General features: G+C 38.5%; 1 long non-coding RNA gene across 1 annotated transcript in view; it reads left to right on the forward strand.

Moving 5' to 3' along the window:
- LOC309383848 overlaps window positions 1-18,535 on the forward strand; it is a 498,138-nt gene that overhangs the window by 475,520 nt on the left and 4,083 nt on the right. The window lies entirely within an intron of this gene.

The following is an 18,535-nucleotide window of genomic DNA, read 5'->3' on the forward strand; positions in this document are numbered from 1 at the left end:
AAGCAAGATAGTTGTTAAGTGAGTCATGTGCAATGTTACAACCTTTTTTGCCACTGTTGTTAAGCAATTCACTGCAGTTGCTAGGCAAATCAGGTGGCTGTTAAGCAAACTGAGCCACCTCCATTGACCTTGTTGTCAGAAGCTCACTGGGAAGGTGACAAATGACCCTGGGATATCGAAACCATTGTAGATAGATGATAGATAGATAGATAGATAGATAGATAGATAGATAGATAGATAGATAGATAGATAGATAGATGATAGATAGATAGATAGATAGATAGATAGATAGATAGATAGATGATAGATAGATGATAGATAGATAGATAGATAGATAGATAGATAGATAGATAGATAGATAGACAGACAGACAGACAGACAGATAGATGATAGATAGATGATAGATAGATAGATAGATAGATAGATAGATAGATAGATAGATAGATAGATAGCAGGGACGTGCGGTCAGGGGAGGCAGGGGAGGCAGAGCCTCACGGCTCTCATCATGAAAAGAAAAAAAAAGAGAAAAGAGAAAAGGCACACGTGGTCCCATTCCCCGCCTTCCTGAGTCAACATGAAGGGGACTGCGGAGCGTTGACTCAGGAAGGCGGGGAATGGGACCACGTGTGCAGGAGGCTGAGGCTGCCTCAGCCTCCTGCACACATGGTCCCATTTCCTGCCTTCCTAATGACGTCATCAGCCTCACCAGCTATAAACCTCACCGCACGTCACTGATAGATAGATAGATAGATAGATAGATAGATAGATGATTGATAGATAGATAGATAGATAGATAGATAGATAGATAGATAGATGATAGATAGATAGATAGATGATAGATAGATAGATAGATAGATAGATAGATAGATAGATAGATAGATAGATAGATAGATGATAGATAGATAGATAGATAGATCAATTGCCAAGCGTCTGAATTTTGATCACATGGCTGGGGATTCTGTAGCGGGTGTCAGTGCAGAATCTTTTTCAGCATTTCATTGATATATGGTGCTTTATTGCTTTCAGCTATTAAAATGCCAGTATTTCCGTGAAATTAAGTTCAGTCGTCATTCTGTGGTCGCTACCTTGTTCAACCTAACTTGGAATTGAAATTGACGCAGTATATTTATCTGTTTGCTTGATCTCTATTGTGTTTATTCATTACACAATACCATTTCATTAGCCAAGATACATTTTCCAATCCAGTCTCTGTCACACACAAAAATGCACAATAATAAAATCAAGTAGTTCTATGCTATGTATAAAATGAATTTTCCTTGTGACATATTAAGCTCTAATTCAGCTTCACAGAGATGTCATCCACTTGTTCTTTTCTTTTCTGTTCAGTTCTAGTCTCTTTTTCCCGATTACTTATAATCTGAATTCTAATACTTGAACATTAGATAAATTTATTTTAATACATTGTCATTCCCAATGGGTCTGAGCTGTGATACACCTCTTGTTTTCAGAATTCATCGGGGCTTTACTGGGTCTTGCATGGTAGAAAAACAATTCCTTTAGAAGAAATGATATGAGGTCGTGATAGATTTAGCTTGTCTTTCGCAGTAACTGGGCCCTTTCTTAGCCTGCTTCAGTGAAATAGGTTTCCTTAAAAATACTTGAATCAGAGTACTTCACACAGCAAAATGCAAAAAGATAGGAGGAGGCCATCTAGCAACCAGTATGAAGCAGATGGAATAAGTAACACATTAAAGCAAATATCATAAATATGAGACCATAAATCATGTGCGGGAGGCCAGGTTCTCACAGAGGAGAGGAGAAATGCCATCTGAAGGCAGAACTACTGGCTTTGGATTGCAGGGACTGTGAAAACACAGCTGAATGGGAGTTGTGTTCTTTGTTCCTGGAATATATCTCTTCTAACAAAACAAAACAAAACAAAAAGGTGGGGGGGGGCAGGCGGCAGGAAGACTCAAGTCCTATTGGCCTGGTTTCCCTGTTTGTTTCTTCTTTGGTGAATTTGAATAAAAGCATTTTCAGTATGTTTACAGTAACACATTTAGACCAGAATATTTGGAGACCCCTAGAGTTAAGGCTGAGCTGACCAGGGCTTATGTACTTTTGAGGTATCATTTGTAGTATCATTTGTAGCCTCCCCTAAACAGAATTTTCAAAAAAAAATAATAATTTCAAGTACCCCTGGAATCCTTTGGGTTAACCCCAAGGCTAGCTGATGCTTTCCTTTCATGCTTTTGTTTTTTATTACATTCAAGAAAGATTCAAACTTTTGAATTCAAGGGATATAAGGATGGAGATATTTCCCACCCCAGGAATTTCGACTACCAGCAGCAGTGTCGGAAACTTTGTAATATGATTTTAAACAATGCTCAGACTTTTCTGAGTTTGGAAATCTATCCTGATGTTTGCTGCGCCGGTCAAACAGAGAAGATCTAACCCAGGTTGGATCTTGAGCTACAAAAATCCCGCTAGTTGCTGCTTGCTATAAAAATGGGCCCGAAAGAGGATGAGAAAGTTGCATAAAATGCCTAAGAGAAAACCAAGGAGCTGCCTTCCCTGTGTCACCCTCTTAACCTACTCAGTTTCCAATGGCTTGAAAGCATTCTCCAGCTATCTTGTTATGTATGAGTTGGTAGCCGGAGCCTGTACTGGCCTGCGCTTGGTCTGCCTCTCTCCGCCCACCAGGCTCCACATCTCCATTCATTTGGCTTTGTGTCAGTTCAGAAGCAGCTCTGCATCTGTGCAACTGCAGAATGTCCCTGTTGTGTTGATGTGATTATTCCATTTTCCACAGAATGTATAGGATAGAATGCTACAGATAGTATAGTAGAATAGGATCCAGAACAATTCTCTAAATTATTTGCAGCTGGATCAAGGTTGGAAGGGGTTTGCTTTTGATCTGCTTTTGTCCTTGTCCTTGTTTTTGTTGTTGTTGTTGTTGTTACAGTATGGCAGCTCTGCTTTGTTTGTGGAACATCTATTACCCTATGGGAGGCAACTTGTGCCTCACCTACTTCTGGGGTCCTGAATGAAAGAAAGCATTCTGCTTCCCACTCTCCCCAAAGAGCTTCAGCATCCTGTTCCTAGCAATTGCTAGCCACACATCTTTCCTCTCCCGCACTCCAGCTCTTTCAGAACGATGCAGCCATGGTTACAGCTTCTGGGGGAAGGATTTGGTTGCGAAACTACCAGCATGTGATCGTTTCACCAGCACAACTTGCAAGAGGCTTTTAAATTCAAGAGAAAAAGAGTGGGGAATATGTGGAGTTTACTGCAAAAAAAAAAAAAAGGAAGATAAAGGAGGAAAAAAGGGTTGCGTATAAGGTAGAAATGGAAAAAGTAAACCTGATCAATAGGAATAGCTTCCTGGGAAAGCCATCTGTTGCATGAAATGGATCAGAGTACTCAAGTAGTGTGTGTGGTAAACAATTAAAAACAGCATTTGGAATAAACACATGAGGAATGAATATGGATAGAAAGCAAACACGTGTGACCAGTATGAAGAAAGCATTTTGAAGTGGTTGGAACTTATAGAGAGAAGGAATGAGGTTCAAATCACAAAACAAATACATGAAAGAAGAGGAATGGGTCAAGAGTCAGTGCAGGGCACAGAACATCATGATTGGACAGATTTGATGTGATCCTGGAAAAAAAAACTCACAGAAGCAAAATGTTTACAGAACAAAAGGCAACGTACGAAGCAGTGCATGATGTATCACATGGTAGAAAAAAGGATGCATTACAAGAAGGGAAAGACATAGAGAAGAATGGAAAAACATTGAAAGGCGTAGCAACATTTATTCATCCAGTGCTTTTTAAAAAAATGGCTTACTATTTATTACAATTTTTCTGTTTTGCTTATCCCAAAAAGGAACAGTAGAGTAAGCAGGCAGATATGGAAAGCCAGTTTTATATGAAGAAAACCTTCCCTCAGTAATGGCTCCAATTTTGCTGCAAACCATCAGGCAAACTTACATAGCGTGTTTTCTTCTTCTTCTTCTTCTTCTTCTTCTTCTTCTTCTTCTTCTTCTTCTTCTTCTTCTTCTTCTTCTTCTTCTTCTTCTTCTTCTTCTTCTTCTTCTTCTTCTTCTTCTTTCAGCTTTAGAATGGAATAGAAATGAAAGATTTTAGTGACTCCAGATGGAGAGCATCTTAGGGCAAGGTGCTGATTGAATGTCATTGTTTGAACTCTTTTATCCGGCATCTAATGGGAGGATTGATTGGCTCCTAGTTTTCTCTGCCTGTTCTCAGCTTTTGAGTTGGCCAAATTGACACAGAAGTGAGGTTGCCTTAGAACTGGTTTTTATTTTATTTATTTATTTATTTTTTTAAAGGCTGAGAGGTAGATAAAAGTAGCAGCTTGACCATCCAACTGAAGTTGGCAACAGAAAGCCTCAATGGCAACTCACCTGCCGCTGTAAATGCTTCCAATTTTAATCTTCAGCATCTTGAGGTAGAATTAAGAAAGATTTCCATTTGAGGCTGCACAGCTGCTGCTAGTGATAGTAGATTATATACTGAGCTAGTTTGAAAAAAGTGAACTTTTCCCCCTTATTATCCCTGCAAGATCCTATTCTCTGGTGGCAAGGTAAGAAGAATACTCTGGATGGTGTATCTGGCTAATCAAATGCATATGTTGTTCTGCAACAAAAGATACAATTGGAATCTAGCTATATCTGGTTAGATATGCTAGCGAAACCTGGACACTAACCTCTTAATCAGTACAAGTGGTGCAAAGAGCCATGGAAAGATATATGCTCAGCATCACAAGACAAGATAGAAAGACCTGCATATGGATTAGAGAACAAATGAAAATATACCATGCCATCAAGAGAGTAAAAGAATTGAAATGGAAATAGGCTGGTCACATAGCAAGAAAGAGTGATGCAGATGGACCAAGGCAGTCATAGAATGGATCCCACTTGATAAAAAAGTGTCCATGAAAGACACCTAAAACAAGATGGATTGATGACATCAGCAAGTATTGCAGGCTCAAATGGCAAAAGAAAACTCAAGGTCATATTGTTGGAAACATGTAAAAGAGGCCTTCATCCTGTAGTGGGCAGACAATGGCTAGAATGATTATGATATCTGGTTAAATATAGGGCAAGATATTTTCATTATTGAGATCCAGTTTGGTGTGGTGGTTAAGGCATCAGGCTAGAAATCAGAAGACCGTGAGTTCTAGTCTTGCCTTAAGCACAAATCCAGCTGGGTGATTTTGGACTATCACTTTCTCTCAGCCATAGGAAAAAGGTAAATAGCAAACTACTTCTGGAAAACCTTACCAAGAAAACTGCAGGGAGTTTCCCTGGCAGTTTCCAAATTGGTCATGATTTAACAGTAGAATAAACCATTGTCATTATAATGTGGTACAATTTTCTTGTTACAGGATGGGCAGCTGTATAAATGGTTTAAATAAATATTTTTTGTTTGATCCCGTGTCAGGCATTATTTAATATTTGCTTTTTACATATTTTATACTTGGCTGTATATTGCAACTGATAGTCATAAATGTTGTGAAGATCAACACTGGCTGTAATCATACATTGTGATCAGCTTGTTTTTCTAGCTTAACATTGTGTGATTCCAACTTACGTAATTAAGTTTATAGGTCAATGCACTGTGAAGTCAAAAAAGATAAATTCAGTAAATGGGTTTAAATGTGCTGTCTGAGCACAGCCATTTAACATTGATTCTTGAAATATATCAAGAAAACCAAAGGGCTTATTGAGTGCATAAAATATTTTATAAGACTGAGAGCCTAATCCAAATTAATATTATCAATTTAAGAAGTTTTAAAAGCTTGTATGCTTTGGAAAGTTTTCCTATTAACCCTGCAAATTTGAGGCATTGGCATCAATGAATAACAAGCAAGGCATATGCTTCTATTTTCAGATTTTCTGGCTGTAAAATAAAGTGCTTCTCTGAATATAAAAAGCAAATTCATGTATAATGCTACACATAATCGCTTCTATTATTCTTACATTATAGCTATTCTCTGAAGACTATTAAGCAAGAAATCTTTTGCTCATAATACCTATGTTGAAAATTATTTTTAAAGTCATTTGTTTTAGAACTAATGAACTTTTGAACTATTTGTTCTGTTTTTTTTTCAATATAAAAGAATAATTCAAAGCCTTGAGTTGATCTTCAGGAGCCACATGCAGTAACGGCTGCTTTATCTGAAAAATCAGATCTTAAAAACAACCTGAGCATTTCTTTCATCAATTACCTTATTAGGCATGTTTTCCTAAACTTTCATAGCTCAGTCGTGATGAGCATATATCCAACAGAGGCAGTTATCAACATACAACCATATGTGAAGCCTGCACATTACACTATTATGTCACGAAATGGGTCAGGTACATGGCCAACCTGATTTTATAAGCTTTTGTTTTTGCCGGAGTCATTAAGCAAATGCGGTGGTCATAAAGCAGCAACTGAAGTCATTAAGTAAACCAAACATTTGCTATGGGTGAGGTTTTGCCAAAAGCTAGAAGTGCTGGTTTTCTACAAAAGCATTGTAAAAAAGCAACCACATGACCATGTTTGTTGAGCACCCAAAGTTTGGTCATATGGCAAAGGAGACAGTCCAACCATCAGAATTTTAAATCTAGGTCTTTTCGGGTTACTTGGAACCTTGGTCGCTAAATAACCTGTTATAAGTCAAGGACTACCTTTATTGGAGGCTGAGAACTTCTAAATATTGATTTAGGGATGGGGTCAGGTTGTTAGCCTCATGTTCTTATTGAATACTCATTGTGCGAAAAGAAGAGCTAATTATCTATTTGATCTCATGTAGCAAAATTGTTACAGATTTTATGACATCAATAGAATACACTTTTCAAATGAATTGAAAAAGGACTAATGTTTAAGAAAGTTTATATATTTTAGTATCTGGAACCAAACTGAGACCTAGTTATTGCAATCCCTAGTATTAGAAGTTGATAGAAAGTTCTATGTGTATATATAATTCTGCCTGTCCATGCACATGTACAGATACTGTACTATATACATATACTAATAGAATACCATTATTGATAATCTAACCTATATAAATTTAGGAATATGATCTAATGTAAGTCCATAGGTATATGAAATGGTTTTTTATCCTTGAAGAAGCACAACCTGTATACGTGAAGATGTGCAGAACTTCAGGAGTTATTCGAAAAAAGGACTGCAGATCATGTAGGACTATGAAGACAGCCCATCGCTGAAGTTCTTTAAAGGAGCTACTGTATATCTTTTCCTGGGAATATGCATACATACATACATATGCTCCATTGGTGGCATCAACAACATCAAAATGGTGGGTGCAATTTGAGGGCCTGCCCCTTTTCAAACATCCATTCCATGCTTTTTACAAATACAAAATGAGGAAGGACTTCAATTGCCCCATTGTGTCCACCAGTCTGATATCTTGAATATAATCTGAATGTATAGCCTTGTTATGCATGGGATGTAGCAATTGCAAGAGGGATCTTGGAGTCCTAGTGGACAATTATTACTGTATTTTTAGGAGTATAAGATGCACTGGTGTATAAGACGCACCAAGGTTTTGAAGAGGCAAATCAAAAAAAAGTTTTTGCATTCTGCAAACCTCCCAAAAACGTCCCATTTTTCATGAAAACGGTGCCATTTTTCCCCCAAGAAAAGGCATGAATAGCCTTTAGGGGGCTTGAAGGATGTTCCTGGAGGGGTGGGGGCCCAGAAACGAGCAGAAAATGGCCCATTCGTGAAAACGGGCCTGTTTTTTGTTAAAAAAGGGGGGGCATGGATAACCTTTAGGAAGATTATAGAGTGCTCCTGGGAGCTGGGGGAGTAAAATTGAGCAAAAACTGGGCCGTTTTTCACTCATTTCTTCCCTCCCCAGCCCCTAGGAGCTCTCTAAAAGCTTCCTAGAGGCTATCCATGCCCTGCACGGCCATTTTGGTGAAGGGCGGGGTTTCGGGAGGCAAAAAATGCTGCATTCGGTGTATAAGAGACACCCAGATTTTCAGCCTCTTTTTTGAGGGAAAAGGGTGCATCTTATACTCTGAAAAATACGGTAAATATAAGCCGTAGTGATGCAGTGGTTAGAGTGCAGTATTGCAGGCTAACTCACTGCTCATTGCCAGGAGTTCAATTCTGACAGGCTCAAGGTTGACTCAGCCTTCCATCCTTCTGAGGTGGGGAAAAATGAGGACCCAGATTTTTGGGGGCAATAGGCTGACTTTGTAAACTGCTTAGAGAGGGCTGTAAAAGCACTATGAGCAGTATATAAGTTTCATAGCTATTGCTATGAGCCAGCAGTTTGCTGCAGCTGCCAAAAAAGACACAACAGTCCTAGGCTTCCTAAAGAGCGGGATAGAGTCAATCATGGTTAATACCACTCTATAAGACCACACATAATAACTTGGTAAGACCACACTTGGAATACTGCATCTAATTTGGTGAATACCGTGCCAAAAAGATGTGGAGACTCTAGAACAGTGATGGCGAACCTTTTAGGCAATGAGTGCCCAAACTCTGTGTGTGGGTGTGCATATGCCCAAACTGAAAGGTCTGTTTGTGCAAACACGCACATGAATGGAAATGCACAGATGTATGCATGCACGGGCATGAGCGCATGTTCAGCAGAGAGCCAAACACTAGATGGCGGGAGGAAGGGTATTCCAACACTGATAGCGTAGCAAGGCGTAAGATCTTTTTCTTTTGTGAGCTTCTGTTTCATCGTTTGCAGGGAAACAGAAGCTCACAAAAGAAATGCCACGGAGATCTGACCACACTTGCCAGCAGAAAGGACTCTGCATGCCAACTCTAGCACGTGCACTATAGGTTCGCCATCACAGTTCTAGAAAGAGTGCAGAGAAGAGCAACAAAGATGATTAGGGGACTGGAGGCTAAAACATATGAAGAACGGTTGCAGGAACTGGTTTAATAGAAAGAAGGACTAGGGGTGACATGATACCATTGTTCTGATATCTCAGGGGTTGCCACAAAGAAGAGGGAGTCAGGCTATTTTCCAAAGCACATGAAGGCAGGACAAGAAGCAATGGGTGGAAACTATTCTAGGAAAGAAGCAAGCCGAAACTAAGGAGAAATTTCCTAACGAGAAAAATTAAAGTGTAAAGGCTTGCCTTCAATCTGGAGGCTTTTAAGAAGAGATTGGACAACAATTTGTCTGAAATGATATAGGGTTTCCTGCCTGAACAGAGAATTGGACTAGAAGACCTCCAAGATCCTTTCCAACTCTATTATTCTGAGGACTACTCTGTGAATGTTAATAGGATCTCTTGCCATACCAAGAACAAAGCATGCAAAGTAGTACACTGTGATAGAAACACTAACTTTTTCCAACTATGTTGAACAGCTATATAGAATTGGATGGTTACATGTAGGCAGCTATCACAGAAGAGCCACTTAAGGCCATTTTGTAGCCAGTGGTTTTCTGAAAACCTACTAATTAATTCTGCTAATGAATAATTCTCCACCAGCTGGCCCAGAACTCCGCATCTCGAAAAGAGATGTAATTGCTGATTGACCCCAGATTATTGATCTTAGCCCTTTTACAAGCTGCTTTCCATTGCTCAAGGCTGGATGATGGGGAGATGTATGCAACCAGTTAGCTATTGTCACTGAACAGCAAGTGACCTAAATTCTTTCAGAAGCAGTATTGACTTTTCCAGAACAGACACATAATGAAAAACCACATCTGCTTTCTAAGGCGCAGATAGGCTTTAGTGATAAATTCATGTCTTAGCTTCCCCCACCCTCCATGCACCAGAACAAGGGCCTTTTACCTCCTGCAGCGTTTCACACTTCTTTTTTAGCGTTGTTCTGTTCCTGATTTTTTTAAAAAAACAGAGAAAATGGTGAACGTTGGGAAATTCAAATTGAGAAGTTTCCCATCCCTGAAAGGAAAAGCTTCTGCTGAATTTTCCACAGCGCCATCTGACCAGGGATGAAACTGGGCAGCAATCTTTGATGGAAATCTTGCCTGGTGCAGAATCCAAAGATGCATCTTAATCAGGCTATCACTAAACCTCACAATCCTAATAATTTGTGTCTACAGGAGGCCCTCACTGGCATCACCCACAAGGGCTCATTAATGGTTGAAAAAGAGCCTCCCCGTTGCAAATGAGAGCTGAAAGCATTCAGAATTAGAGCTGTGTAGCTGTTGTGATTGACAGAGCAGAGGGGCATAAAAGCCAGCCTGGAGGGGGATAAAGTTAGATTCATTCCAGGTGAAGGGAAGAGCGAGGGCAGAGTCAGACCATTTCTGCGCCTGCCCTTCTTTTTTTTACTCACTGGTAAATCCCCTTTACAAATCTTTCCTCTAAAACATCAGATTGCCAATAAAATAACAAGCATTCACATATCCGGGGAGGGAAAAGGCATTCTTTGCTGACTTTCAGAAGAATAATCCAGGTTGTTCTGTGGATTTAACTAGCAACTTAGTTTGAGGCTCTTGGTGGGCAAAGCTTTTGAATGTGAGACGATAAAAGCACTAAGTAGTTGGCAATGGGGTGGATCCAAATAAAACTCTTTATTGGCCAAGTGTGATTGGACATACAAGGAATTTGTCTTTGGTGCATACACTCTCTGTGTACATAAAAAGACAAGATACATTTGTCAAGAATCATAAGGTACAGCACTTAATGATAGTCATAGGGTACAAATAAGCAATCAGGAAACAATCAATATAAATATAAATCATAAGGATACAAGCAACAAAGTTACAGTCCTGCAGTCATAAGTGGGAGGAGATGGGTGATAGAAGTGATGAGAAGACTAATAGTAATAGTAATGCAGCCCTAGTGAATGATTTGACAGTGGGGAGGGAATTATTTGTTTAGCAGAGTGATGGCGTTCAGGAAAAAAACTGTTCTTGTGTCTAGTAGTCTTGGTGTGCAGTGCTCTGTAGCATCGTTTTGAGGGTAAGAGTTGAAACAATTTATGTCCAGCTTGTGAGGAGTCTGTAAATATTTTCACAGCCCTCTTTTTGACTCATGCAGTATACAGGTCTTCAATGGAAGGCAGGTTGTCAGTAATTGTTTTTTCTGCAGTTCTAATCATTCTTTGAAGTCTGTGTTTGTCTTGTTGAGTTGCAGAACCAAACCCAATAGTTATAGAGGTGCTGATGACAAACTCAATAATTCCTCTGTAGAACTGTATCAGCAGCTCCTTGGACAGTTTGAGCTTCCTGAGTTGGCACAGAAAGAACATTCTTTGTTGTGCTTTTTTGATGACGTTTTTGATGTTAGGTGTCCATTTTAGGTTTTGAGATATGATAGAACCTAGAAATTTGAAGGTCTCTACTGTTGATATTGTATCATCCCATCTGTTCTGTAGATCTACTGATCCCCTGGGCTAACAGAGGAATCCTGCTGAGAAGATGTGGAGGCAGTTGCAGACTGAATCAAAGATGCAGAATTGCTTGTAATCAGTCCGTTGACCGATGCACTGATTGACTGGTTGAGCTGTTTGTACATAATGAGAAACAAAGCAGTAATTTGTTTGGCAGAAAAGAAGCAAAGAACGCCAGAGCAGCTGGGGAGAGCAGAAAAGGAGAGGCAAAGTCACAGAGGAATAGAAAAGCAAGCTAGGGTGGGCAGGGCAGAGAAAAAAGAGCAAAGTAGCAGAGAGAGTTTGTCTTCTCCCTGCTTGAAATCCTCCCAGGTTGGCTTTCTCTTGCCCGCACCAGTGCTCTGTGCTTTTCAGACCAGCTGCTGTTCCTTCTATCTGCAGTTCTTCCGCTCGTGAGCAGGGTCAGCCCAGGCCATCTGCAGAAAGATGCTGTGTTCCTCAGGAAGACACAAGGGTCTCTCTGTGACTGCAAAAGCTGCCTCCGCCCCCACCTCGCCTCCTCCTGCCTCCCTCTCTCTTTCTCTTATTTCTGTTCTGGAAATAATGTTGCCTTCCCTTAAAAAGAGTTTTAAGTAATGACTCCGAATGATTAATTGGTGCATTGAATCAAGCAATTATAAAGAATCATACTGGCTTTGAATCTGGTGTAAAGCAATGTCTTGTTCTTCCCTCCAGTAGGTGATCAAATGTTTGGCTCACTCTCTCCTGGAAGAGGATCTAGGCAATTGGCCTAAGCCAATTAGACATGAGTCATTTGCATGGAAAAACGTGGCCTCATTGGGTTATATATTGTCTGAGGAGCTATTAGCACAAGCCAAGCTATTGTAATAATAAAGGTGTGCAGGACTAGAACAAGAAGGACCCAGGTTTAAGCATACTTTCAGCCAACGTTCACTAAGTGCTTTTGGCCAAGCGCTATTCTCAACCCAACGTACAGGACTATTATTGTGAGGGAACATTGGAAGAGGAAACTCTATGTATGCAGTCTTCAGCTTTTTATAAAGAAAGGGAGGGAGGGAGGGAGGGAGGGAGGGAGGAAAGAAGGAAGGAAGGAAGGAAGGAAGGAAGACTATGACCTTGCTCAAGACCAATTTATTCATGGAGGATAATGAGTCAGCTCCAAGCTTCATTAGAAGAAATAATTTATCTAGATCCATTCATGGTGGATTTAGCCTAAGGTCTGACGTAGTAGCAAGCTGGGTTAACTTTCTTGATTTCTGTTGGGAGAAATAAGGAGGTAGTATGTTTGATTTTACCATTCACCACTTTCGATACTATTAAACTTGCTGGACCTTCTTTGTGAGATGAAGCTGAAGATTCAGTGATGTAGCAGTTCCACTTGCATTGCAGGTTATTTCTGCTCAGCCTGGTGGCACGTGAGCTCTGCAAGCTTTCATTCTTCTCCTTTTTAAAATCTACTGAGAGAAATTAGCTGAGTGCCTTGAAAAAGATGTCCTCAGTATCAGAATGACACATAGTTCTATTTCTTTTTGGCACCCAAACCTCTGATTAAACTTTGAAATAAGATGGATGACAATCCATACTGTGAAATTGAATCGTGAAGCACAAAGGCACCGTAGGTAGTCTTAGATAATCCTTTAGATCTTCTTAGAGAATCTTTTATAAGCTTTAGCTGGTTTTTCACTCATGGTTTTTCTGAGAAGGACACCTGTTTATGATCTACATGCTCAGTAAATATTCCACACCATTGGATGGATTGCTCTGTTTTGTTATGACATGCACACAGCTTCTGGTAGAAGCTGTTTGAAGTATGAGCTGATTTATAAATAAAATGACATATTGCTTTTACTTATTATTATTACATTTATAAACATAAGACCTGCCCTACTATATCAGGTCAAGGCCCATTTTGTTCTTCATAATGGCCAAATGCTCACAAGCATGAAATAGAAACAAAAGTCCTTTTTACTGTTATTCACATGGAACAGGTAAATTATATTCTGTCTTTTTCCTTTGCAGTCAGTGTTGTTTCTCTTCGTAAGTGAACGAACTGTTTTTTTTTTCTCCTATTTTCTGCTACCTTATCTGTTGGCTGGAACTAAAACCTTTTTTATTCTAATAATTCTTCTTACTACTTCTCATTAATTTTCATTAAAGACTTTTAAAGATTATTGTTTTCCATAAACTTGAGATAAATAGGAGAATAATTGAATCTGCCATTCGGAAGTTAGAACTTGTTTTTTTTTTCTTTGAAACAATATATCATTTGCTCTCTCTGTTTCCGATTTCACTGACGCTGTAACGGAGAGCTTTGCAGCTTTGGAGCTTTGCAGCTTATCTGTGCAATTTGACAAGAAGCCAAGGGTACGGTTGTTTTTACAGGTGCCTTTTTAAAAAACACTCTTGGCAAGGGAAGGAAATTCTTTTTTTCCTCCTTGCGTTTTTTTCATTTGGAAACATGTATCAATCTTCAGATGAGGGAACACTGAGTCTTCAAGATTTGTTGATTGAAATCCAAAAGTTATTGGAAAGATCTGAGAAATTTGATAAGAAGTTGGATAGACTACAATCTCCTACAATAAAGGATGATGGAGTTGGAGTCCCAAAAAATAAAGAAATGAATGAAGATGAAGAAGATAAGGATAAGATAACAGATGAATTTAATGATGGAGCAAACCTAGGTGAAAATGGAAAGAAGGGAATATGGAAAAGTGAATTTGATATGCAGGAGCTCTATTCCTTTCTTCAAGATACAGAGGGGGGAAAGTGATGATGATGGAACTAAGAAGAGAAACTGTTTCAGAAATATGTTTAATCAAAGACATGCTAATTTTAATACCAATTCAAGGGCGACGAGGTTTTTTGAGAGATCTTTCAAGCAAAAAAGTGCGGAGAGAAGTTTATAAAAACCTTATAAAGGAATTAATAAGAATTAATAGATGTGGATACTCTAGAAAGAGTGCAGAGAAGAGCAACAAAGATGATTAGGGGACTGGAAGCTAAAACATATGAAGAACGGTTGCAAGAACTGGGTATGTCTAGTTTAATAGAAAGAAGGACTAGGGGAGACATGATAGCAGTGTTCCAATATCTCAGGGGTTGCCACAAAGAAGAGAGAGTCAAACTATTTTCCAAGGCACCTGAGGGTAGAACAAGAAGCAATGGGTGGAAACTAATCAAGGAGAGAAGCAACTTAGAACTGAAGAGAAGCTTCCTGACAGTTAGAACAGTTAATCATTGGAACAGCTTGCCTCCAGAAGTTGTGAATGCCCCAACACTGGAAGTCTTTAAGAAGATGTTGGATAGCCATTTGTCTGAAACGGTATAGGGTTTCCTGCCTAGGCAGGGGGTTGGACTAGAAGACCTCCAAGGTCCCTTCCAACTCTGCTATTGTATTGTATTGTAAGAAGATTGACACAACAACTGGTAAAAGAAACAAGATTCTTTTTTTACTGGAAAAATACAGGTTGATAATGAATGTTGATGATAAAAAATTTAATTAATATTTGGTGATTAATAGGTAGGAACCTTAATAATACAATACAATACAATAGTAGACCTGGGGGGGGAATTTTTTATGAATGTTAAGAATAAACGTTTGTTTAGATTTTGTTATAAAGAAGTAAATTTTTCTTGAGTCTAACGAGAGGAGAGGTGACATAAACAGTAAATAATACCTATAATAATAATGATAATAGTAATGAAATAATGATTTTGACTAGTAAAAGCCATCTGGATATAAATTGCAAATTGGGACCTGGGAAAAAGACTTATAAATCTTATTAACAAATCCTTGTTTATTATGTATAAAAATGTAAGTCTTCTTGGGCCGGATGAGTGGAAATGTGATATACATAATAAATAATTCTTAATTAGTTACAATAATAACCAAAGAAATGTTAACGGATAATGTTTAATGATATTTATATGTGTTGGCATTGGTAAAAGCAATTGTATAAAAGCTTTAAATGGTGAATTGGGAGGGAAAGGAGGGGGAATGCTTAGATATTTTATTAATTGATTTTTTCTTTTAGAATATGTTATAAGATGTAATGTTACAGGAGGTTTGTTGAGATTGCCAATGAATGCCAGTGGGTGGTTGTGTTTTTGAATGCAAATGATATCAGATAAAAGCACGTTTAAATAATTTTATTAGGATTCTTTTTTTGTGTTTTTGTTTATTTAAAACAATATTTTTTTTTAAAAAAGAATGCTACCAACTGCAAAATAAAATAACATTAAAATAATCCAACCCTTCAAAATGCCTGATGAAGCATACCTTCCTATAACAATCTATTTATACAATAATTCCTCAGAAGAGACCTTGTAACATTGTGTGTGAAGTGATTTAATGAAAGAAAGGATGACAACAAAGGATTTCTGCTGGAGCTGAAATGGAGCATTGGTGCCACCTACATGTCAGATAAATGAATATTTCATCAATCTATTTTTAGGACCAGATTTCTAAAGAGAAAAAGATGCCAAGTTTAATCGAGCTTGTTCCTGAAAAGATAGAGTTAGCAAATAGTTGATTGTCCGCTCTTTTGAAAAACTTTATTTTCTTTGATGTTTACAACAGGAATTGAGCTACTTTAGGCAGGTTTCAGGGATATCTTTAGGAAGGTGCATATCTCTGCAATTTTGAGAAGTGATTGTGGGCATTTTTCCTGAAGTAATTGCAGTAGAAGAGCTAATTCACAAAAGTGTTGTTATGGAAGGCAAACCAGAAAATACACATTTACTCCCTATTGTTTTCTAAGCTTGACCAAATGTTCCTTCTCGCACAATGTATCTTTGGTCTTTTTTTTTTCCTTAGGAAATTGACCCACTTTCTAATAAAATATTGAGTTATCAATGCTTTTTTTAAAGTAAGTTTAGGGGGCCCTACATAGCTTTTTACAAGTAATTTTAAAGTAGAAACACTGCTCAGATGATGACTTGTTTACACTACTTTGCTGTATGACTATTGAATTTTATTCAGTTATTCTAAATAAAATTAAAGCCAAATGGAAGAAAGTTCTTGGTGCATGTTTAGTGCATGAGCTCAGATTATGGTTATAGAAAATTTGGGCCCTTCACTGCATTTGCTGAAACTGTACATAAGAGTAACAGAAAGATCCTTGTGACTATATTTTCCTCCTCCTCCTCCATCATTTCTCCTTGCTTTTTTTTTTTGAATTTTTTGATGTGTTATGTATTTTATTTTAACCATTGAATTACCATTTTATAAATCAGAGGTGTATTGCTTAGGACAAATATAGCTGTTACCTTTTGCATGAGCCAGGTGGGTCATGAAAGACTGCTTGAAACTTGATACATGGAAGAAGCGTGTTCATAATAATTGCAAGCTAAGGACAGGAGATGGGGATATACACTGGAACAGGCAAGAAACCAAAGCTGTGATGAGAATAAATTACAAATATTTTTTTCATCTGAATGCCATAGCTCAGGCTCAGAATCCAAGAACAATCCCAGGTTGGAAAATGGTACTGGAGAAACTCCTGATTGTATTTTTCAGGGATCTTCTTTCTGCAATAATCTTTATTGTCATTGTACAATTTTGACTGAGAAATAAATTCTCTTGATTTCAGGGGAAGGCAGCTTCCTATGTTTTTGACTTCCAAACACATTTTTATAAAAGTGTCATTGGCTGGGTGGGGTGGGGTACCCATTTTCATTTGCATCAGAAAGCATACCTGGTTATTTCAATGTAGGTCTATATTGTATCTGTATCATAAATCAGCACCATAACACGTAGTTGTAGAACCTAGTTACAGACTTTATGGACATGACTTAGGATACTGCTTAGGATACTACACTACAATGCAAGACTGACATTTATCTAATTCTTCTTAAGTTATGAGTTATATGAGGTGTTCCTGCTAGATTTATGAACCAGAGTTTCGTTGTGTCTGGTGAAAAGTCCAGGATGAAATGTTCCCTTTGATTTTGTTTGTGCATATTTCCAGGCAGCTCACTGCTTAACTGGAGGGTTAAGCATTTTTAAAGATTTTTTTTTTAAATGCAGCCCTCACAAAGATCAAGCTTTGCAAAGCAGGGTTTATTCTTACATCCTCCCATAATAGCCTTCAGGTGGAAGCGCCAAACACCTCTTGACATTAGACTGCTTGCTTGCTAAGTCACTCTCATCATTTGGATGATGAAGCAATCTCCACGCATTGATTTTTGTTCATTGGGGAGAATAAAGATGAGACTAGTTTAAAGGTTCTTAAGTCAAATCCTACTGCTACATTTACCTGGCCATCTTTCAGCCTCTGCTAAATCATATCTTCCCCTATCTTCCCCCTTTTCTTCATTTTGGTAGATCATCCTCATTGTATAAGTATAATCTTTATTGTCATTGTACTTAAATACAACGAAATTGGTTTTAACCTCACTGGTGCAAAATTATAACAGAAATGAAAAAAGAAAGAAAAAGAAAAAAAAACCTAGCGTGTACATGGAGTGATTGTGGTTGTATTTAAAAGTCTCACAGCCCAAGGATAGAAACTATCTTTAAACCTCTTTGTTCGACTGGCTATGCTTTGATGCCTTCTGCCTGATGGTAGAAGTGCCAAGGTACACTGACCAGGGTGTGAATCATCTCTGAGTATCTTCCTTACTCTGCTAAAGCAGCGAGATGTGGCGATGTCATCCAGTGGTGTCAGAGGGCAACCAATTTCTTGTGCCGAATTGATCACTCTCTGTAGGGCCTTCTTGTCCGCAGCTGTTAAACCAGCATACCATACTGTAATGCGATATGTGAGGACACTTTCTATGGTGGACCGATATAGTGAGAGGTTCAGAGCAAAACAAAACACACCCACTCACAGACACCCACACCCACCCTCAAACAAAACCACTTGCATTGTGCTTTCAAAGTTGTGCCAGATACTTCAAGAGAATAAAATGCTATTAAGCTGCAAAGTGCTTTTGCAGACCCTTGACACAAATATATTGTAGGCAAAATAACACTTCAGAGATGCTTGGTTTTGTTTGTTTTGTTTTGCACTGGTCTTAGCAATCATCTCATGATTTGTTTTTTAAGGTAATAACTTTGGCCTTTACCCAACATGTGAGGACCACATTTCAGATGCTGCATTATGACCATGTAGTAGCCAATAGCAGTATACATTTTTCCAAATTGCACACTAACAGTCACTCATCTCACATGGACCCTAATTCTTAAGCATCAAGGAAAGCTTACTAGCTTTTGCTAATACTTCAACTTTGGGGATTTAAC

The sequence above is a fragment of the Natrix helvetica genome, assembly GCF_964273705.1.
Source record: "Natrix helvetica genome assembly, chromosome: 1".
Taxonomy (NCBI): Eukaryota; Metazoa; Chordata; class Lepidosauria; order Squamata; family Natricidae; genus Natrix; species Natrix helvetica.